The sequence below is a fragment of the Oryctolagus cuniculus genome, chromosome 19 (assembly GCF_051225735.1).
Source record: "Oryctolagus cuniculus isolate XC-2025 breed Fujian yellow rabbit chromosome 19, ASM5122573v1, whole genome shotgun sequence".
In the NCBI taxonomy this organism is placed as follows: domain Eukaryota; kingdom Metazoa; phylum Chordata; class Mammalia; order Lagomorpha; family Leporidae; genus Oryctolagus; species Oryctolagus cuniculus.
The window spans coordinates 28,689,304-28,712,986 of record NC_142885.1 but is presented as its reverse complement, the minus strand read 5'-3'; the positions used below and the strand labels follow the sequence as shown (position 1 = coordinate 28,712,986).

Genomic DNA, 23,683 nt, shown 5'->3' with positions numbered 1-23,683 from the left:
CTCTTATCTTACAAGGCTTAAAGCCCACAGATGATTATCAAGCCCCTTCTGTCAGGTTCTATTTGCCTCTCAATCATAAAACTTAATTGTAGCTAGATAGCACCTTTCTTAGGTTCTCCAATAACAACTCTGTCCTTTGTATCTAGCCCACTAGAGCCTTATTCCTTTGTAACCATAGCCTCTACTCCACCACCAATGGCTCTACTCCCAACCTGTGTGTACTGATGGTCCTCTCCCCACTTAATGTTGTATGACTGTTCAGAATTTCTATACAGACAAACCCCTCTACCCACAAAAGATGAGTGGCTTCTCTCCCAGTCTTGGCTGGAATCAGCTTTAAGCCACATCCATCAAACTGTCCCCACAAGGGTCCAGAGACCCCGCCATTTCCTCTCCTCTATGAAATCCTCTCATTACCTGGTTAATGCTACTCTTTTAGAGTCATTGGTTGCTATTCTCACCCTGTATTTTATACTACAGTTTCTGTTTAAGTGTTTACAGCTGGTGATAATGAAACACCTTCAAGCAAGGCCTTCAGCAACCAGGCAGTCAACCAAATGCTGCTTCAGGGATGTACTTGGCTCCCCACCCAGGAGACAGTGGCTTGAGACATTATCCCATGCCAGCGAAGAGAACCTCATCTCCCCAAATAAACCCTTTCCCTTAAAAAAAAGAATCATACACCATAACCAATGGAGCTTATTCCAGGTATGTAAGGCTACATTGACATGTCAAGTACCAGTCAGTGAAGTACAGCTTCAACAAACTAAATTCACTACTTATCAATAGTCACATTGAATGTAAATGGCCTCAACTATCCAGTTGAAAGACACAGACTGGCTGAATGGATTAAAACCAAAATCATCTATTTGCATGGAAACCCAAGACACCATGGCAAAAAAAAAAAAATTACCTAAATGAAAGATCTCTGTGAAATCCCAACAGAAAGAACGGGCCATCAAAGGAGATGGTACCTTTCTCTGAAGGGAGGAGAGAAGTACATCAACAAGCTAAAGAAAAAAAAATACCATCATTACTTGAGTGGGCTGAAACAACATAGGACAAAATCCTACATTTTTTTCATGATACAAACCCTGAGCTAAATAGGAACAGCATGGAATTTTCTCAATCTGATAGGGAATTGTGGGGAGCAACTGGGAGCAACTCGGACTAGACTGTTACTGGAATTAAGACTTATTCTATGCATCTGCTCTCCCACAATATGGCGCTGGGAGAGGAGGAAACAGCTTCTACACAGCTGCCTCCAGTTCAACCAATAAGCAGCAGGAGCTGACTCTGATTGGAGGAGAGCAGCGTAATCGGCATGTGGGTAGCAGAGTTGGGATTGGTGGAAGAGGACTATAAAGGAGGAGAGAGACAACATGCACCAGGAACATCTAAGGGGAACATCTATCTGAAGGAACACCTGTGCAGCCCCCGAGAGAGCCGGCCGGCGGTGTGCCGCTCCCCCGCGGAAGTGGGGAAAGTGGCAGGGGGAACCTCCCTTCCACGGAGGTGGAAGGGACGGTAGCCAACCCGGGAAGAACCAGCAACAAACCTGGGGAGGGCCGAGCAGACAAAAGAACAGCGCAGGGTCCTGTGTCATTCCTCCACGAAGACGGGGAGTGACAGGGAATGTCTACAAAAATGTAAACTTTACATTATACTTCTCTTTAAGATTTTATTTATTTATTTGAGAGGTAGAGTTATAGACAGTGAGAGGGAGTGACAGAGAGAGAGGTCTTCCATCCACTGGTTCACTCCCCAAATGGCCAAAACAGCCATAGCTGAGACAATATAAAGCCAGGGGACAGGAGCATCTTTCAGGTCTCCCACATATGTGCCACACATGGAGCCACCTGGGCCACACACGGAGCAGTCTGCCTGATTGGCAATTATAAGGCTCTGCAACAGAAGGCAGGGCTGGGGGAAATGTGCCTGGGGCTCCTACCACCTGCCAGCAGCCAGGTTAACCTACTGCAGGGGCTAGGCCAGCAGCCTCCCAGACAGGCACAGGATCACCCATAAATCTGAGTCTACCACAATAGTAGCAGGGAATCACCTACTCGAAACATCACTTGCCGCCTCCCAGGGTGGGAATTAGCAGGAAAACTGGAATTGAAGTGGAGCTGAAACTCAAAACCAGGCACTCCAATTTGGGATGCAGGTATCATAAGCACTATTCTACCTACTCAGCAAAACATCTGCTCTAAGCAGCTTTAGAAAGTGCTTTGACCAGGGTCAGCATCGTGGGGTAGTAGGTAAAGCCCCTGCCTGTGGTGCCAGCATCCCATATGGGTGCGGTTCCTGTCCTGGTCCTCCACTTCTTATCCAGCTCTCTACATATGGCCTGGGAAAGCAGTGGAAGGTGACACAAGTGTTAGAGCCCCTGCACCCTCATAGGAGACACAGAAGCAGCTCCTGGATCCTGCTTTCAAATTCACTCTGTTCCAGTTGTTGCAGCCATTTGGTGAGTGAACCAGCAGATGGAAGATCCTTCTCTCTTTCTCTCTCTCTCTCTCTTTTCTCAAGCTCAACCTCTCAAAGTGCTTTGACCATTTCCTTAAAGTGAATCATACTATGAACATGCAACCCTGAAATTCCAGTCCTATACATTTACTCAAGGGAAATGAAACCATATTCACAGAAAAACTAGTAGTAAAAATTCACAGTGCATTTACATGTGATCATCAAAGCCAGGAAATGCCCAGACATCCTTCAACAGGCAAGCAGTGAATACTGCATGCTAGGATGGGCAGGCAGGAGAGGGGCAGGGAAAAGCTGAGTAACACACACCAAAGTTACAATTTGATAAATTCCCAGTGTCCTACAGCACAGGGGAGCAATCACCACTCGCAGAAATCCACCATATTTCTGAGAAGAGCTGGAAGATGGGAGTTCTAAGGCTCTAAATAATGACTTATTTCCTCTGTGCCAGGCAATGTGAAACAGACTTAGTCTCCCCACACCCTGCTCCTTAAGGCCATGTGTGGCAGGTGAAATTAGAATCAGGTGCAAAGAATGAAAAGCTTATTTCATTAACTTAAATCATCAGGGAATTTGTTTCTAATATTAATATCAATCTAGAATTCATGCATGCTTCAAGATTATTTTTGTGCAAAAAGTTTTTAAATCCATGCATAGCTTTTTTTTGTAATACACCATTTCCGAGAATTTTTTGAAGACCCTGTTTATTCTGTTTTAGCTTCCTTAGACAAGACCTCTGTTCTCCTGTTCACAAGGTGTTGGATATTCTGACATCACACCCACAGGTCAGAGAAGACAGAGAAAGAAATGAATACTTCAACTCATCTCTTTAACCATTCCTACTGAAAGGGCAGACTGACTAATACCAATGGCACTGTGTAGATTTCTGTAGTAGAAGATACCAATGGCAGCTTAAGTGCACGTTGAGTGAAGTTATCTGCACCATATGCCACAATGTGCTGCCTTTATCTATTGCTCTGTGGAGCTGAATGCTTTTCACTTTTGCAAATGAGCTAATAATCCCCAGATACGACCACTTTCAAGATTTTTAAAAATTTACATTTAATATAAATACTGTTATCTTGTGTGTGGATGGTCATTTTGTTTACCTAGCTGCCCCTGTCTTTACCAGCTTCCCTGTAAGATCTCTTGACACTGAAATAATTTTCTCCTATTTAAATATTAGGACATTTTTGTTATAAGATTTTACATGGAGAAGGTATAGCATGGTTTATAGTTGATATTTCAATGGCAATTTATATTTTCAGAGTACTTTGGAATCACATATCCAATGTGATATCAAATCTTATTTGAATATTATATTGACCCACTTTTCCTTTTGTTATGGATAAAAAGCTTTTAGCAGAGAACTACAGTAATTTTGAATGTTATAATTGAGGAGATGAAATATTTCACCTTCACTTTTTCATAATGAAATCTCCATGCCTTCATATCTAAAAACTCACACCCAAAGAATGTAACTTGGTTGTAATTCCACATTTTGCAGATATATTTCATTAGACCTATCACTAAAAATTGTCTGCTTTGTGGTAATAATTATTATTATCAGTATTTCAAAATAATGGGAAAACAGTGGTGAAATATGATGTCATCACATATCTCTATTGAAAAATGATATGGTTGAGATAAGTATAGAAAACTAAAGGGAAAAGGGAAATTTTACTCTCTTTTAAGATTAAAACACCATTATTTCTATGACTGCACAAATATTTTAGTATTTCTTTCTTAGATATTTTGTTTTTGTTCTATAATTTGACCCATCCTTTTTCTGGGAGCAGCCTTTGGTGATCAGTGAAAATGGTTCACTACTCAATTGATGCATTTATTTCCTTTTTAAAGATTTTATTTTTGTGTAAAGAATTTAACTTTGGCTGGCACCGCAGCTCAATAGGCTAATCCTCTGCCTGCAGCGCTGGCACATCGGGTTCTAGCCCTGGTCAGGGCACCAGATTCTGTCCCAGTTGCCCCTCTTCCAGGCCAGCTCTCTGCTGTGGCCCGGGAGTACAGTGGAGGATGGCCCAAGTGCTTGGGCCCTGCACCCCATGGGAGACCAGGAGAAGCACCTGGCTCCTGCCTTCGGATCAGCGCAGTGCACCGGCCACAGCACACTGGCCACGGTGGCCACTGGAGGGTGAACCAACAACAAAAGGAAGACCTTTCTCTCTGTCTCTTTCTCACTCACTCTCCACTCTGCCTGTCAAAAAAAAAAAAAAAAGAATTTAACTTTGGGGCTGGCACTGTGGCACAGTGGGTTAAAGCCCCAGCCTGTAGCGCCAGAAATCCCATATGGGTGCATGTTCCAGTCCCAGCTCTTCCTCTTCCAATCCAGCTCTCTGCTATGGCTTAGGAAAGCAGTAGAAGATGGCCAAGTACTTAGATCCCTGCACATGTGTGGAAGACCTGGAAGAAGCTCCTGGCTTCTGGCTTCAGATCAGCTCAGCTCCAGCCTTTGTAGCCATTTGGTGAGTGAACCAGCAGATGGAAGATCTTTCTCTCTCTCTCTCTCTCTCTCTCTCTCTGTAACTCCGCCTTTCAAATAAAATATTTAATAAAAAAGAATTTAACTTTTTGAAAGAACTTCTCACATGGAATGAATATATAAATGCTGTGTAAAATTCCTTTATTTTCAAGAAGTTATGGGGATGCTTGAAAGTTGTTACAGAAACCTCAATCACAATTTATAATAAATCCATTTAACTTGGGTAAATGAAATGCTATATTCCAGAGAAAGAACAAATTTTCAAATTGCTTTTCCAACAGAAAGATAGCATTGCATATATTTTGCCTATTTTAATGCCAAAACCTGCAAATTATATGGTTCTATATAGTATATCCAGGCTCTGCTTCAGAGGGAGGGAAGTTATGGGGGGGGAGCCACTGTAATCCAAAAACTGTACTTTGGAAATTTATATTTATTAAATAAAAGTTAAAAATAAAACCAGGTTTACAAAGAAAAAAAGTAAAATAATATACTCTGTCTCTAAAGCTAGAGTTTTATGGCAAGCTAATTGTATTTGTATGTCACATATCCTGATATGAATGCAATCTCTGTCATGAAGATTTTCTGCACAGAGAGAAAAGAGCCTCAAGTATCTCATCACTTGAGTCTTCTGCACTTTCCAACATAGGGACTAAGAGCAGAAATGCCATTAAGGAAGTCAGTGAACTGACAGTATATTTCTTTTTTCTTCCTCCTTTATTTTTCATTGCTTGTTTCATTTATTTCTTCTTCAAATAAGCTTTGTTTTTTTAAATTATTTATCTGAAAGGTAAAGTTGCAGATAGACACAAAGAAACAAGAGAGACACAGAGAGAGGGGTTGTCCATCTGCTGGCTCACTCTCCAAATAGCCAACAATTGGAGCTGTGCCAAGTGGAAGCCAGAAGCCTGGAACTCTATTTGGTTCTGCCGTGCTGGTGGCAGGGGCCCAAGGATTGGGCCATATTCTGCTGTCATCACAGGCCATTAGCTGGAACTGGATCAGAAGCAGATCAACAGATTCAAGTCAGTGCTCATAAGAGATGCCAGCTTTGAAGGCAGTATCTTAACCCACTGTACCGCATTGTCAGCCCCAAGTTTCACTTTTAATTGTAACTATATTTGTGATATTATGCAGAGGATATCAATGTGGGAAAACAGAGACATTCATTATCTAAATAAGCCAAAAACCTCTTAAAATTGATTGAGTTTGTGTGTATTTATTTGAAAGATTTGAACTCCTAAATGATTTAACAATAAACTCAAAGCAAAAACACATCTTAAAACGTCTTTACATTTGTCTGAAAGAAGAAACTTGAAGTATTTGTTGCATTCTGGATTGAGTCCCACAAAACACAATACCTATGGATTTTGAAATTTTGTGTTGTTTAAAACACAGGTACAAATAGGGATTTCAAATTAGTCAACCAAATTTTTAGAACCAATTATATGGCAACCAGTATGGATACTGTGCAGAAACAATGCCCCTGCCCTCTCAGACCTAAAAATGGTCTAAAAAACCATAATATTCTACTAATTTAGAAATAAAAAGAACCTGTATTGAGTTATTCAGAACCTTATAATTTTATAACTGCAACAAATATACTTAGGAAGTAATACTCACTTCTCAAAATTTCAGTGCCATCCTCTAATCTGGTTGCCTTTTATGATAAACAGAGTCCCCATATTCCTAGTAAATACAGTAATATGGCTGGGATATGTAAATTATACATAATGTATCTTCCCATATAACCACATTCATTAAGACAATATAACAATATATTCCTCAGGAACATTTTCATAAAATTAGGGAAACACTGGATATCACAGAGGCAGAATTAGAATTCAGTGGGGGAAGGACACCTATTAAGCCATCTTTTGGGGTTTACCAGTCAATGCTATCACTGCTGTGCTGGAGAACCTTCAATGCAAACTGAGATAAACTATTTTAGCAAATTAGAAAAAAAAAAAACACAAGAATCAAAACCTGTGTGTAGGAACTTCCTTTCTGGATGACTAGATCCATTTTCTCAGCTCCTATCCACTAAGTAGAATTATAAATTCAGAAAATAACACAACAAACCTGGAAATTAACACTATCACTGGGCATCTTAATTGCCCATCCAAAAAAAGATGACTCACCTGGTTCACCCATCCCGGCAGCAGAATTCAGCCAGGTAGGCTCCTTCCTTCTGGAACCATATGCGATACCTTCGATCGCATGTACATTTTACAATATACAATTTAAAATCTATTTAGAACATATGATATTAAATTTATAATATATAATAAAATTTATAATATAATATATAGTATTCAACTTATAACATACAATATAGTACACAATTTATTCTTCCTTTCCCCAGAACCACAACCAAAGCTTAGCACACTGTGCACAACTGAGAGTTACTCTGGGAATGCAAGGCTGGCTACCATACAAAATCAATCTATCACAGAACAGAACAAACATGGGGAAAGCCCACAAAGTATCCCAAAAGGCACAGAGAACCTATTTCACAAAAACTTCATTACTTTTGCGGTATTAAAACAAATAATCAAATTAGGAATGGAAGGTACACCGCAGCCTGACAAGGCTCTTTCATGAAAAACCCACAGAGCGCTAACGTCACACCCAATGCCAGGAACCCGAAACTGTCCTCCTAGACCAGGACACAGACACGCATTTTCGTTCTCCTTCCTCCCGACAACAGATGTCTAGAGCAGGGCGGCTGGACCCTCAAAGAGCAAATAGACAGGAACACAATGGCTATTCTGCAGAGGTTCCTTTTTCCTTCCTTCCTCAAAACCAAATACTTCAGACCCTGTCTTTATGTAGTGATCTTAGTTTCAACTCCTCATCGGCCTAAGGTCTACTTTTGTACTCCCTATGGAAAGTAAGGCTGATTCTCTAGGACTGGGGTGTGATAATATTTCACAAGGCCAACACAGCCTCAACTTACTGACCTAATGCTGTGATTTTCACTTCCTTTTTTGTTTCTGACAAATGGAACTTTCCCTTCTCCTATGGGTGTACCTATATGTTATACTTAAATCTGCCATTTCTTTGGTTTATAGTGGAAATGGTTCCAGGTTTGCTTTACTAGGATGTTGCCAGAAAAGAACCATTGCATAAAAGCTAAAAACTGTGTAATTTATAATACCATATTATATATGAAAATAATAGAAAGCACCATTAGTAGCAATATGTCAGATGCTTTAAATCAAGTTGAACACATATTAAATCTTATATAAGAAAGTAATTGCCAACATATATGAGAATTTATGCATAAAATAATATGGCTAATAAACAAATTGAAATATATAGTTAAGTAGAATACCAACATGAAAATTAAAACAGACATGGGGCCGGCGCCGTGGCGCACTAGGTTAATCCTCCGCCTGCCGTGCCAGCATCCCATATGGGTGCCAGTTCTAGTCTTGGCTGCTCCTCTTCCAGTGCAGCTCTCTGCTGTGGCCTGGGAGGACAGTGGAGGATGGGCCCCTGCATCCACAGGGGCTCCTAGCTCCTGGCTCCTGGCTTCAGATTGGCGCAGCTCCAGCTGTTGTGTCCATTTGGAGAGTGAACCAATGGAAGGAAGACCTTTCTGTCTCTCTCTCTCTCTTACTGTCTGTAACCCTCCCTATCAAATAAATAAATAAAATCTTTTTAAAAACGAGATTTTTGTTCTTCAATTCATATTGACAAAAATTAATACTACTGATAATTATCAGTATTAATGAGTATTTTCTGAGATGGCCCTCATACATGCCTGGAATGTTTCAAGAGCTTTAAAAACTATTCAAACTAATAATTCAATTTATTAATTTTGATCCTATAGATTTAATCTGATATTGATAAATTTGTCTTCACTGTATAGCCAACACTTTGAAACCACATGAATATTTAAAAACTGGAATTGCAACTCTACCTTCTTTGCTTTTTTCATTTTTCTCAAAGATTTATTTATTTGAAAGGCAATGTGCCAGAGAGATAAATAACAGAGAGAGAGCGAGAGAGTTTTATCTGCTGGTTCACTCACTAAATGGCCACAGCAGCAAGGGCTGGGCCAGGCTGAACCCAGGGGCCAGGAACTCCATTGAGGTCTCCCATGTGGGTAGCAGGAACCCAAGTGCTTAAACCATCATCTGCTGCTTTCCCAGGCACATTACCAGGGAACTGGACTGGAAGTAGAGCAGCCAGGTCTTGAATAAGTGCTCTGATATGGAATGTTGGCATTGCAGAGGGCAGCTTTCACACAATACCACTGGCAAGGAATCCTGATGGATGTGTTCTATGCTCATTCCAAAGAACCTGACTTGCTAAATAAGAGGAAGGGTTTTATTCATATAACTGCTAACTTGATAAGACATTAAACATAATGCACACATTGATTATACTCTTTTTAGTATGGGCCCTTTTCATGTAACCTTAATATGTGAATATTAAATAATTGGGATTTGGGCTAGACTTTGAAAGCAGAATAGAGAAGGGAAAAAAGCAAATAAAAAAGGAAGTTTTTCATTCAGTGAGTGAAGGTGATATCTTTATTATTTTCATTTTCTCTTTTGGATCATTCAGTGTTGCTCCCAGAATATAAAAAGCCAGGGAGGGACCATTACTATGCACAATCAAGACTTGATCTCATTTTGAGTAACATTATCTAGGCATAAAAGTAATGGTTTTCTTTTAATCATAGGCTTTTCAAATATTTTCTATCTACTGTATTGTGTTGTTATTATATCTAAGGGTCATGTTTCCCCTCTGCCCCAAGAGAAGCAAATTTTCCATTTTATGAAGTCAGCAGGGAGCCAGACTCAATTTCTTTAAAGATTTTTTATTTTGGGCCAGCGCCACGGCTCAATAGGCTAATCCTCCACCTGCAGCGCCAGCACACCGGGTTCTAGTCCTGGTCAGGGCACTGGATTCTGTCCTGGTTGCTCCTCTTCCTGTCCAGCTCTCTGCTGTGTCCTGGGAGTGCAATGGAGGATAGCCCAAGTCCTTGGGCCCTGCACCCCATGGGAGACCAGGAGAAGCACCTGGCTCCTGGCTTCAGATCAGCACAGTGCGCCAGCCACAACGTGCCTATACAAAAGTTTCCAGCAGCATTTATACATAATTGGCTGAGGTAGAGAGAAGCACAAAAGATAACATACATAAACGACTCATTGGGGTCACAGAGAGTTCTCGACAGGGTGTCTACGTAATAGGTTATAAAAGGCTTCTAACTACCAGATCGTAAATTAGTAGTTACAAGGGTACAATAAAACACCTAAAGGATAAATGCAGGTTTCAAATGTGATTGATCATCTGTATCTGTTTCTTGTAAGAAGCGTTAACAGTGAGATAAGGGTCTTCCTGCTTTCTCCTGGAGCCCTGTTAATCTTTTGCCTGCACCGTGATGTCTCCCTCCATATATTCAAACAAATCAAAGGCGATCGTTTTCCAGCTGCCTACAGTAGTTGTCCTTAGCTTTCTCATTTTTTTTGGAAAGTCAATGTTATAGAGAAAGAGGGAGGGAGGGGGGAGGGATGGAGGGAGGGAGGGAGAGAGAGAGAGAGAGAGAGAGAGAATCTGCCACTGACTAGTTCATTCCCCAGATGTTCACAGCATCCAGGGCTGGGCCAGGCCAAAGCCAGGAGCCAGGAGATCCATCCAGGTCTTCCACGTGGATGGCAGGGGCCCAAACACCTGGCCCATCCTCAGCTGCCCCTCTCAGAGCACCAGCCAGGAACTGCATCAGAAGCAGAGCAGCCAGGACTTGAATCAGCACACATATGGAATGCCAGATGGTATCCCCACCTGCTGCACCACAACACTGGTCCCCAGTTTCCTCATTTCTAAAGGAGGAAAAATAATAGTGCTTACTCAGAGTTTCCTTGAGATTATGTAGAAACATAGAACAGCACCTATCACAGAGCAAATACTGTATAGTACATTAGCACTTAGCTTAGAATAAAATGAATCATCACAAAGATGTGATATTTACTCCCATTTGTGCAAGTTAATATATAAAGTTGTGTGGATGTCATATAATTTGTTTCTAGTTATAAATACTGCTTCACAGAATTATACCATGTACATGACAATGCTGCGAGCATCTCGGGGAGTCTGGCCAGCAGACTCAACCCAGGGCCCTCGACAACAGTTTCTCAGGCGAGAAAAGAACAAACAATGCTTATCGGTCTTCAGTAGACTTTTTATTAGAGAAAGTAGACGTGACAGAGGTAGAAAGGAAGGAGGAAAGGAGAGGAGAGAGAGAGAGCTTCCTCCTCACACCCACAGCTTATATACAAAATGTGACCAATCAGAAGCAAGCTAGAGTCCATGCATCAGGCACACCAATCCGGTCTCTGTTCACGTGAAGGGCATGCGTCCTTCGGCCAGTCAGGTGAGGTGTCACGCAGCAGGCAGGCAGGCAGACTCACTGCGGGGGTCCTGGTGCCATCTTGTTGTTTACCACGACCTCGATTCCTCTGCCTCCGGAGAGCCCCGTTGTTGGAAAGCCCACGGTCAAAACCGAAAATAAAGACCTCCGCCTAGCAATGCTGCTGCAGACTATTCCCCAACATGATAATATACCCTTCTTTCCTCACGTTATAATCAGTGTCATGGATCCCTCATTTTGTGTTATTAATACACCAATTTTTTTAAGAAAAAATAGAATATATCACATGTATATAATATATACATATGCAGTGAATGTGGCAAAGTGTTAAAAATCATTCAGTCTTAAAACTAGAAAAACGGCTGGTGCTGTGGTGCAGCAGGTTAACACCCTGACCTGAAGTGCCAGCATCCCATCTGGGCATCTGTTTGAGACCCAGCTGCTCCACTTCCCATCCAGCTCTCTGCTATGGCCTGAGAAAACAGTAGAAATGGCCCAAGTCCTTGGGCCCTTGCACCCACATGGGAGACCCAGAAGAAGCTCCTGGCTTTGGATCTGTGCAGCTCCAGCCATTGTAGCCAAATGGAGAGTGAACCATCGGATAGATCTCTCTCTCTCTCCCCCATCCTCTCTCTGTGTAACTCTTTCAAATAAATAAATAGATCTTCAAAAAAACTAGAAAAACAAATATAAATAAAAATAAATCCATAAGACTCAGCGCTACCATCTTCTCCAGCTCCCCAGAGTTTGGGACAGCTGCTCCACTTTCACACAACCTGTATATCCAGATGCTCCACTGTGTCACTTCCTGCACTGCCCTTTGACTTCTGACTCACCTGCTCCGAGGACATCCCCACCTTGCACCTGATCTGATTGCCTCTGCACCCTTCCTCTTCAAGAAGTCACCCAGACTACGTAGCACTCCCCAAAAGGCCTGGTCACAAGGTGTTACCTCCTCTCTGAAATGCTCTTCCTTTTCCCCCTGAACAACTGGGCAAAAGGTAAACTTCCTCAATCTGTACTTCCAATGTCATATTCTCCTACTCACTTTCCCTAATCACATTCTCACCAACAGGAAACTAGTACAGACCTTGTGTCTGCATCTGTCTGCTTAAACAGCAGAGATGGTGACATTCTTTCTGTTTCCTCGAAAATAAGGTGAGGCCTGGAACCTTGTTTCAGCTCAGAGAAAGTTTGATTAAAATAACAGTGCATTTCAAATAAATAAATAAATCTAAAAATAAATAACAATGCATTTATGAGTCAATGATCAGCCATAGTTTGCCTCTGAGTGAGAACCTGTTCAGAACTCTCAAAGGGGCTACATCCCACTCCAGCAGCTCCTATTGGAAGTTTCTTTCTGGTACTGCTCCCAGAAGTCATTCATTCATTCATTCAGTAATTTTTTTTTCCTGGCAAGGTCACCGACACAGTACCAGAAGAGACAAGGTCAAATATGAAGGTGTGGTCCTGCCCTCCGGAAGGATGTGGCAGGATAGCAGCATGAAGCCTCTGCCCAATGCCTGGCACTTTCCTTTGACCACATAGTGCTTAGTGCTCTCCCATCCCTCTATCCCTAGGCCAGTTCTCTGTTGCACAAGGACCCCCACAGAGAAAGCTAATCGTATCTGCAGAGGCCAAGACTCTCTCTTTGCAGATTGGCCTATTTGCCAAGTGGGCTCAATCTCCTACAGTGCTACGAGGAACCACAGCCTTCAATGGGAGTTTTCTGAATGTGCAGTCCCTATGCACACAAGAATCAGATGTGGAATGGATTGGGGTGAATTTCAGCATCAGGGCTGAGGACAGCAGAGCCTCAGCCACAAAGCCTGAGGACTCAATTCTCCAAGTCCAGTAGACGAGTATGGATGGATGGGGATGCTAGGGGAGACAGTAGGCTCACTTCAGTAATTTTACCATAGAAAATGGAAAGCAACCATTCTACTCATTTATTTACTTATCTTTTTACTTAAAAAAACTACTTATGTCACTGTGTACTCAAGACAGAAGCTAATAATGGGGTCAACATTTTGCATAATGGGTATAGCCACTGCCTACCACAGTGGCATCCCATATGAGCACCAGTTCGCATCTGACTGTTCCACTTCCAATCTAGCTCTTTGTGAGTGGCCTGGGAAAAATAACAAAAGATGGCCCACATGTCTGGGCCCATGACCCATGGAGGAGACTTGGATGATGCTCCTGGCTCCTGGCTTTGGCCAGGCCCAGCCTTGGCCTTTGGAGGCATTTAGGAAGTGATCTAGAAGATGTAAGATTTCTCTCTGTCCCTCTCTCTGTGTAACTCTTCCTTTCAAATAAATAAATAAACATATATATGTATGTAAGTATAGAAGAAACTTTTACAGTTTAGTATCATGACAGCTTACAAGACAGATATGTTTTGTCTGTCATGAGCTATCATGGAGGAAGATAAATGAGAAAGAATTGATTAAATACAACACATAACTAAATTACTAATTGATAATTTAAGTAGTAAATTATTATATGGAACAAATCAAATAACACATGCCAATAATACTAAGTGCATCAAAGAAATAAATGAGATGGTAAGATAGTGACTAATAAAAAGGTAACTTTAATTTCTTTACCTAAATTGGAAAATATAAGTATAAATTTGTTTTGTAATTAGTGACAAAAGTCACAAACCAGAAAAATGCTGTTAACCATGAAATGTCAATATACAGCATTCTTTGTCCTTTTTACAAGTTTTTGCTTTGAATTTTACTATGTGGATGTTTTCATTGAAAGATAAATATATTTACTCTGGAATAAAACATCATATTTTACCCCATAAACATGTACAATTTTATATTGTATATTTTAAAATGGAAAAGTAATAAAAATAAATTTTATTGTGATAATAGAATTGTAACCCCTATTATTTTTGGATAGATGAAGCCCTGTCTATAAGAAATAGAAACAAAAATTAGCAAAACCACAATCATTGTAGGAAACTTGAGATTCTCTCCTAACTTTTTATAGAGAAAAAAGAAAATTAAGATTATGAATTTGGGGGCTGGCACTGTGTCACAGCAGGTTAAAGCCCTGGCCTGAAGTGCTGGCATTCCATATGGACACCAGTTCTAGTCCCAGCTACTCCTCTTCTGATCCAGATCTCTGCTATGGCCTGGAATAGCAGTAGAATATGGCCGAAGTCCTTGGGCCCCTGTACCCATATGGAAGACCCGGAGGAAGCTCTTGGCTCCTGGCTTCAGATTGGCATAGCTCCAGCCATTGTGGCCATCTGTGGAGTGAACCAGCAGATGGAAGACTCTCTCCCTCTCTCTGTCTCTACATCTCTCTGTATCTCTTTCAAATAAAAAAATCATTAAAAGTTTTTAAAAATGTATATGAATTTGACTTAACTGCAAAATTTAGTTAAAAGGGTATATTAACAAAAAATATAGAATTTTTACATATAGATAATTTTCTTCTGAGAGGTCTACAGAACATTTTATAATTAACTATATAAGGAAAATATCAATAAATTCCAAATACTTGTCATTTCTTTACTATTAAGCTAGAAATAAAAACAAAGGAAAAACACTACAATTTCTCAAATAAATAAAGAAAGCCACAGAAGTATTTAAAAATTCACCAAAATCATTCTTTCTCAAAATGTAAATCAAGCTATAATATAGAATTCTGACAAAGCTGTGCACAGAGGAAAATCCATAACCCAAAGTGCATTTATTACTGAATACAAAAGAACAGTAATAAAATTAACCAAGTGTTTTTAGCAAGAAACTAATAAAAAACAATCTTAAGGAAAGGCAGATAGTTCGTAAAAAATAAATTGAAGTCAATTAACTAGAACACAGAAAATAGCAGCATTGATTTTTTTTTTTTTTGACAGGCAGCATGGACAGTGAGAGAGAGAGACAGAGAGAAAGGTCTTCCTTTTCCATTGGTTCACCCCCCAGTGGCTGCTGTGGCCAGCGCACTGCGCTGATCTGAAGCCAGGAGCCAGGTGCTTCTCCTAGTCTCCCATGCCGGGGCAGGCGCGCAAGCACTTGGGCCATCCTCCACTGCCCTCCTGGGCCACAGCAGAGAGCCGGACTGGAAGAGAAGCAAGCAGGACAGAATCCAGCACCCCGAGTGGGACTAGAACCCGGGGTGCTGGCGCCGCAGGTGGAGGATTAGCCTAGTGAGCTGCGGTGCTGGCCAGCAACATTGATTTTATGGCTTAAGTCTCCATGCAACCCCCTGTGTCTTGTTTTGTTTCTTGCCCACATTTCCCAGTATCATTAGGGCACCTGTTTTTGCTTCTGATGTTCAGAGTTCATATTTTCCTGACATTACTAGGAGTCATCCCAGGCCCAGTGTGTTCCATCTCTGATGGGCAGCTCTGCTCGCTCTGGGACATCCTCACATTCCACTGCTGTTTCTGGGACTGTGCTGCAAGTGGCAGACTAGTGCTCTAGATACCGGGGTGCAGAGTACCCCACTGCTGCCCTGCCTCGGCTAGGACTGTGGTTGCTATCCTTACAACATTAGTGTGGACTGTGAAAAGCAAGACTTCTGCCCCTTAAGTCAAATCTGAATGTGAAAAAGAAAAAAAAAACTAAATATCAAGTACCTTGGCATCCTCAGCTGCCTTCTCATACGCATTAGCAGAAAAGGATCAGAAGTGGAGCAGGTGGGTTTTGAACCAGCGCTCCACCAAGGGCGGTCAACAGTCACAAGTGGTAGTTTTACTGGCCCCTATGATGCAGATTCTTGTGCATGCCTCTTGTTGCACATAGACACACAGTACTATTGAAAATGAAACTGTTGGCTCCGATTTGGCCTGGATTCGGCTGCCCGCCCACCACCACCACCGCCCCCAACCCGCTCTGCTCCCAGCCCTGCCGCCTCTACCCGCAAGGCCTTCACCGCGGGCAGCAGCTGGGCCTGGATGGGAGCCCGGGCCCAAGACGCGGCTTCCATGGACGCTAATCGCCTGGTCGGGTTTGTGCTGGCCACGCTGCACAACTTGGCCCAGATGAAGACTTCACTGTTCCCCTATGCTCTGCAGGGTCCAGCCAGCTTCAAGGCGCCTGCGCTGGGTGGCCTGGGTGTGCAGCTGCTGCTTGGCACCGGGCAGGGCACCAGTGACATCCTGGGCTGGCCCGTGAGCTAGGCGGACAATGGGCTCCAGAGCGGCCTGCCCCGCCTGAGCGGGCTCTCATCGTAGGCCAGCGTTTACTTCGGGCCCCAAGCCTCTGGCCTAGCGGCCCAGGCACCCGCCCATCTTCTGGCCCTGCTTGGTGGCCGGCTCACCCTGGAGGGACCCGTGCCTGGCCAGCGCGGGCCTGAACGAGGACGGGAAGAAGAAGCACTCGGGCAGACCTTCTCTGGACAGCAGATCTTGGCCCTGGAGAAGAGCTTCAAGCAGACCAAGTACCTGGCAGGCCCAGAGCGCACGGCTCACCTACTCGCTGGGCATGACCGAGAGCCAGGTTAAGGTCTGGTTCCAGAACCGCTGGACCTAGTGGCGCAAGCGGCACGCGGCCGAAATGGTCACGGCCAAGCAGCAGCAGGACTCTGACGCCGAGAAGCTGAAGGCAGGCAGCTCGGATGCCCTGGACGACACTGAGCACAACTGACCACTGGACCCCAACTCGGGCAACGACAAGATCAGGCAGTTGCTCAAGAATTGCCCACGGACCCGCCCCGCACCTGCCCGCTCCTGTTTTCTGAGAGTGCCAGGGCGAAATCTTTGTGTGATCAATAAATTATTTACCACGCCCCCATCGGAGCAGTGAAAAAAAATGAAACTGTTAAACTATAAGATGTGAATACCTTAAAATAAAGCAGTAAATAATAAATATATCTCCAAGTGCTCTGCCTGAAAAATATGGACACTTCTACCACAAGTGCAGGCCAACTGCCATGGCTCCAATCCTTACCAGCACTCAGTATGGTCATTCTTTCCAGTTCTACACAGATTGGTGGTTATGTATTGTATCTCATGGTTTTAATTTGCATCTCTCTGGTAAGTGAGAATGATCACCTTTGTTATATAATTAATACCCAGTTTATCACCCTGTTTTTTAATTTTTAAAGTTTTATTATTTCCTTTTTATTTGTTTGAGGGCCAGAGAGATAGAGACTAGTGAGGAGATGTTTTTCCCCATTGGCTAGTTCACTCTGCAAATGCCACAAAAACCAGGGCTGGCTAAGGCCAAAGCCAGGAGTCAAGAACTCAATCTAGTTACAGCTAGAGCAGGTGGATATAAAGCAAACCCATCCCTCCTGTCTCTCTTCTCCTGCACACCCCTACTTGTCCTTTCTCTTTCTGTCATGAGCTCAATCAGCTGAGTACCTCGCCAGCTGTGACTGCCCAGTGTTGGCCTTCCCAGCCTCCAGAACCAGGAGCCAAGATACACCTCTTTTCTTTATGAGTTATACAGTCTCAGGCACTCTGTTCTAGCAACAGAAAGTGTACTGTGACCAGGGGTTATGCCGACAACTCATTTAAGCATAATGACATTGTAATCTCTACAAACCAGGATAATTATCAGCATAGTTTGGAGACTGTTAATAAGGGAAAGTTTCATCAAAATTTTTTACTACATCAGGGCCACCCTTGGTCTGAAGGCGGACAGCCAAGTAATGCCTTTTATAATGGCATTTTGAAACTAGAGCTCCATATTAAATGTGATTTACAATAAAATTGCTGACATTAGAAACCGGGCTTTATGCTTCCATGTAGCTTAAACCTTAAAAATATGCTAATGGGCTGCAAATATACCCTTGTGTTCAGCCTTCAGTTGCAATGATACATCCCAAGTCATTAACAGATAGGTTTTTACCACTTTCCAAAAAGCCTTCCTAGATGTCAAAAAAATGAAAACGAGTCTTTCCCTGGGCCTTAAGAAAACAATTCAAATTGTTTATATTTCCAATTACAGAAAAGGAAATTATAAACTCATGTTACTTTACACAATCTGTTTCTTAGAATTGTAAGTTTTTTCAATGTGATGGAACAAAATAATGCTCTTATTATAGGATACATCTTCTTTCTCTCTCTCTACCACCCTATCCTCTCTCCATCCCTTCTCTCCTCTGTTCTTACATACTGCACACACACACACACACCACACACACACATACAATTATACAAAATAAATATGGGATATGTTAATTCTCAGTATTCACCTAATTGTATTGACATATGTTTAACAATAACTGAAAAACATGAGATTTAGTATATTGGGAAATAAAGGGTATATTTTCATAAGGATGTTGATAGTCTTACACAAATAACTTCTTTATAAACTTTCAATACCTGTAATTGATTTATGGTGACATTATGATATAAGAAGAAAAACTGTGCTATAGGGGAAGGAATAGGAAGGAGTAAGAAAGTTGGAAGATAAGAGAAGTGTAGACACAGAGACAACATTAGTTGGGAGCATAGTATCACATTGTTTCCCTAATTCTTGATTTTCTTGTTTTATTTGCATATTAGGTTGAGATCTCTTTGGGAATAAAGATCAAGTGATTGGATCCTAATCCTTAACTCCTTGCTTGGGCTTTTATTTAATGTTTTATTTTTTTCTATGCAGAGGTGAGACTGCAGGATTTTATGCAATTTATAAGGCTAATTGTAGATGTCTATATTCATCTGAGTAACTTCTACTGAGCTATTATTATGTGCAAGACAAACCTTTTAAAAGGTGACTTTTCTAAACGTATTCAGAAATATGATGGTATTTATTAAAAGGCTCAAAGACAAATTTCTAACTTTAGAATTTGTACATCTGCTTAAAGCACCTTTCTAAGCTTAAAGTCTGAGTGTCTACTTAAAGGAAAAAATAATCTTGGATATTGTTAAAATCCTCTGAGCACAGCTATTTAAATTCTGAGACGTTCAGAAGTGTTGTTTCACTGCATTAAGCATCAGTCATGGAAATCTATGAGGCAATAATTATGACAAGATTTACTACTTGTGACATTTTTTGCCATATCTTCTCCTAAATCAACAAATCTATATTGGAAAAGCTCCAAATTAACATAATAAAGTATTAATATAAGTCTTTAACTATGTTTTCTAAGAAATATCTTATAATCTCTAGAGCTAATGTTGGAATTCAAAGATTTAGTACTCTATGAGAGAACCATTGTTGTGAAAGATGTTAAAATAATATTTTCATAAACAAAACCAACATTGAAAACTTTGTAAATTCCAAACAGATGTGCTGATATGATATTGTGAGAGGATAAGAACTTCTTCTCTGAACTTCAATTCCATCACTGAGAGAAGGCTCCCAAATCCCTAGGAATTCTCTCACAGGTATGAGCATACCTTGTTCTAATGAGCTGACCCATGATGGGCTTCTGGATAGGTTCCAGTTAACAGAAAGAACAATCCATGATGACAAGTTTGGAAGAAGGGAGGGAGAGATGAGGAGGCAGAGATGGATTAATGACCCAGCATGCCCTTGTGATGAAGGCTTCATAAAAATCCCCTAGTGATTATGATTCCTTTGTGTCCCATATTGGAGTGCCTGTGTTTGGTACCAGCTCTGGTTCCTGATTCTATTTTCCTGCTAATGTGCACTGTGGGAGGCAGCAGTGATGACTCAAGTCGTTGGGTTCTTGCCATCCACATGAGAGTCATGAACTGAATTCCAGGCTGTCAGCTTCAGCCAGGCCTCATCCTGACTACTGTAGGCATCCGGGGAGTGAATCAACAGGTGGGAGCTCTCTCTCTCTCTGTCTGCATTTGAAATAAATAAATTTTAAATGACATCCCTAAAAGATGGAGTTGGAGGACCTTCTGAGTTGGTGGACACATCCATATTTTGAAATGCAAGTGCACCACAATCCCTGTACTGAGGACTTTCTAGACTGAAGGTTAACTCTTCATCAGAATGTCTGTATCCTTTGTGACATCCTTTATAATAAACCAGCAAATATTGTGTTTCTCTGAGTTCTATAAGCCATTCTAGCAAATGATCACATTTGAAGAAGAGGTCATGGGAACTTCAGATTTATAGCCATGTTGGACAGAAGTTGTGAGTAATCCAGGGACCTACTACTTATGACTGTCATCTGAAGTCAGAAGCAGTTCTGTGGGTTTGAGCCTTCAACCTGTGTGGTCTGAACTAAGTTATGGCTGTGTCAGAACTTAACTGAATTGGAGGACACCCATCCAGTGTGGGAGAATTGGTTGGTGTGGGAGGAAAACACCATACATCTGACCACAGAACTCTGGAAAGTGAATACAGAGAGAAACAGATGGCTTTTCCCAAACAACCGAGAACCTATCTTGTACAAAACACTGTGAGTTATAAGTCATAGGGTATGTTGGCATTTTGCCCAAATAAAAAGATTCTCTAAACTATTGAAAGTAATAGAATACATTTATCTATAAAACTTTAGTGAATATGCAGGAGCCACCAAATACACATAAGAGAGCTTCTGTGAGAAATAATTTATTTGATAAACATTTCCTCCATATTACTTGTACCTCAGCTCTTTTATCTTTAAAAGATAAATATTGCAACAGGCATGGACAGGGAGATTGTGGGAGCCAAATTGGTCAAAGATGAGAAAACAGTTTCTATCCCCCAACATATTGAAGTACTCAAAAGGCATGCAGCAGACACTTGCTGAATAACTGAAATTCTTTTCTGAAAGGTCCTTGATATTTTAAAGATTAAATACCAGATTCAAAAATCTTGAACCATTGTAATTTTTGCTGTCTGTTGTGTTTACTCTTTTTTATTTTTGAAATGTTTTATTTATTTATTTAAAAGAATGAGAGAGAGAGAGAGAGAGAGAGAGAACTTCCATCTGCTGGTTCACTTCCTAGATGGCTGTCATGATTGGAGCTGGGCCAGGTGGAAGCGAGGAACCAGGAGCTTCTTCTAGGTTTCCTATGTGGGTGGCAGGGGCCCAAAGACTTGGACCATCTTTCACTGCTTTTCTCATGTGCATTAGCAGGAAGCTGGATCAGGAGTGGAGCAGCCAGGACTCGAACCAGAACTCATATGGTATGCTGCCATTGTAGGCAGTGGCTTTGCCCTCTACACCACAATGCTGGCCTCTATTCGTGATCTTTTAATAAGAGGTAAATAACTGTCATAAATAAAGTGGAGATAATGCTTTTTTAAAGACTTATTTATTTGAAATGCAGTGCATTAGATAAAGGGAGAGACAGAGAAAGAGAGACAAATACAGAGAGAGAGAGAGAGAGAGAGATCTTTCCTCTCTGCTGATTCACTCTCCAAATGGCTTTAACAGCCAGGTCTGGGTCAAGCCAAAGCCACGAGCAAGGAATTCCATCCAGGTTTCCCATGGGTGTTCAGGGGCCCAAGTACTTGGCCCGTCTTCCACAGCATTCTCAGATGCATTAGCAGGGAGTTGGATCAGAAGCAGAAAAGCTGCCCTGATACGACTGTTTTCTGATGACTTCAGGCAGAAGTCATTGTCATAAGCATCTGCTTCAAGTAATGCTCATACACTGTCACAATTTTGTGATGGCTACCGCAAAACCTGAACAATGGATTAAAATAAATAATCCCAATAGAATTAAACAGATACCTCACATTCTGATTACTACACAGTGGGATGATTGAAAAGAAAGACACTGAACACACAGCAAATGCAGGAGCTGCTTCACGGGAGTCAGCCATGGATTGGAAAGAAGTCCCTCGTCAGCAGTTAGCGATGCCCAACACTGGTCTAAACCAAAAAAAAGTGAACAAGAATTAAAAGATAAAGAAATGGATTTGTTTACGAAATACTACTCTGAATGGAAAGGAGCTAGAAAAAACACAAATGAATTCTGTAAGATCATTCCTCAGTTTTATTATAGGCTACCTGCTGAAGATGAAGTCTTACTTCAGAAATTAAGAGGAATCCAGAGCTGTCTTTGTGCAAAGGAAAAGCAGAGAACTGTTAGATAATGAAGAATTACAGAACTTACAGTTTTTGCTGGACAAACACCAGATACCACCTATGATTGGAGAGGAAGCAATGCTCAATTATGAGAGTTTTTTGAAGGTAATTTTTCACAGCAAAAGTCCTTGCTAAACTCCTTCATAGAGATTCATATGGAAGAATTTCCATCATGCATTTATTTAATTATGTTATGTGGAAAGTTTGGCTTCATCAAACAAGAATAGGACTGTTTGTATGATGTCGCTGGGCAAGGGTACCTTCGGGAATCTGATTTAGAAAACTACATTTTGGACTTATCCCTACTTTGCCACAGTTATATGGACTGGAAAAATCTTTTTACTCCTTTTATGTTTGTACAAAAGTTAGGAAATTCTTCTTCTTTTTAGACCCTCTAAGAACAGGGAAGATAAAAATTCAAGATATTTTATCATGCAGTTTCTTAGATGATTTATTGGAGCTAAGAGATGAAGAACTGTCCAAGGAGAGTCAAGAAACAAATTGGTTTTCTGCTCCTTCTGCCCTAAGGGTTTGTGGCCAGTATTTGAATCTTGATAAGGATCACAACAGCATGCTCAGTAAGGAGGAACTCTCCCGCTATGGAACAGCAGCCATGGCCAATGTCTTCTTAGACCGTGTTTTCCAGGAGTGTCTGACTTATAATGGAGAAATGGACTATAAGACCTACCTGGACTTTGTTCTTGCATTAGAAAACAAAAAGTAACCTGCGGCTCTCCAGTATATTTTCAAACTGCTAGATATTGAGAACAAGGGCTATCTGAATGTCTTTTCCCTTAATTACTTCTTTAGGGCCATACAAGAACTCATGAAAATCCATGGACAAGAGCCTGTCTCATTTCAAGATGTCAAGGATGAAATCTTTGACATAGTAAAACCAAAGGATCCTTTGAAACTCTCTTCAGGATTTAATCAACAGTAACCAAGGAGACACGGTCACCACCATTCTAATAGATCTGAATGGTTTCTGGACTTATGAAAACAGAGAAGCCCTTGTTGCAAATGATAGTGAAAACTCTGCAGACCTTGATGACACATGACCTTGGAAGGCCTGGACTGTCCTCCTCCAGATACAGTTGAATGCTGCATGTGAATCCTCTGAAGCCAATCCTGTGAAATGGTTTAGATAAAAGACTTCAGATGCCTTTAGAACTCAGCAGATGTTTTGGATCCTAGAATTTTGGTTGCAGAAGTTTGGAATCAATAGGATAAAATACTGCTTTATAAGAAGTGGTAAGTTCTGTGCCATTTAACTCAAATATGACAAGTGTGATATGCTGTGGGTTCAGTTTAAATATGTATCATCTTTAGAGATGAAGTTTTTGTGGAATATTTCTGCCATCAGTCATTCATAATTTGACTATTTAAGGGATAGTTGA

At 41.3% G+C, this 23,683-nt stretch overlaps 2 pseudogenes; both read left to right on the top strand.

Annotated features, from left to right (window-relative positions):
* The first annotated feature begins 16,320 nt into the window (after positions 1 to 16,320).
* LOC100346162 (homeobox protein Nkx-6.2 pseudogene) lies at positions 16,321 to 17,140 on the top strand (annotated as a pseudogene).
* Positions 17,141 to 22,019: 4,879 nt separating this feature from the next.
* Positions 22,020 to 23,398, top strand: LOC100345131 (serine/threonine-protein phosphatase 2A regulatory subunit B'' subunit gamma pseudogene; annotated as a pseudogene).
* Positions 23,399 to 23,683: the final 285 nt, after the last annotated feature.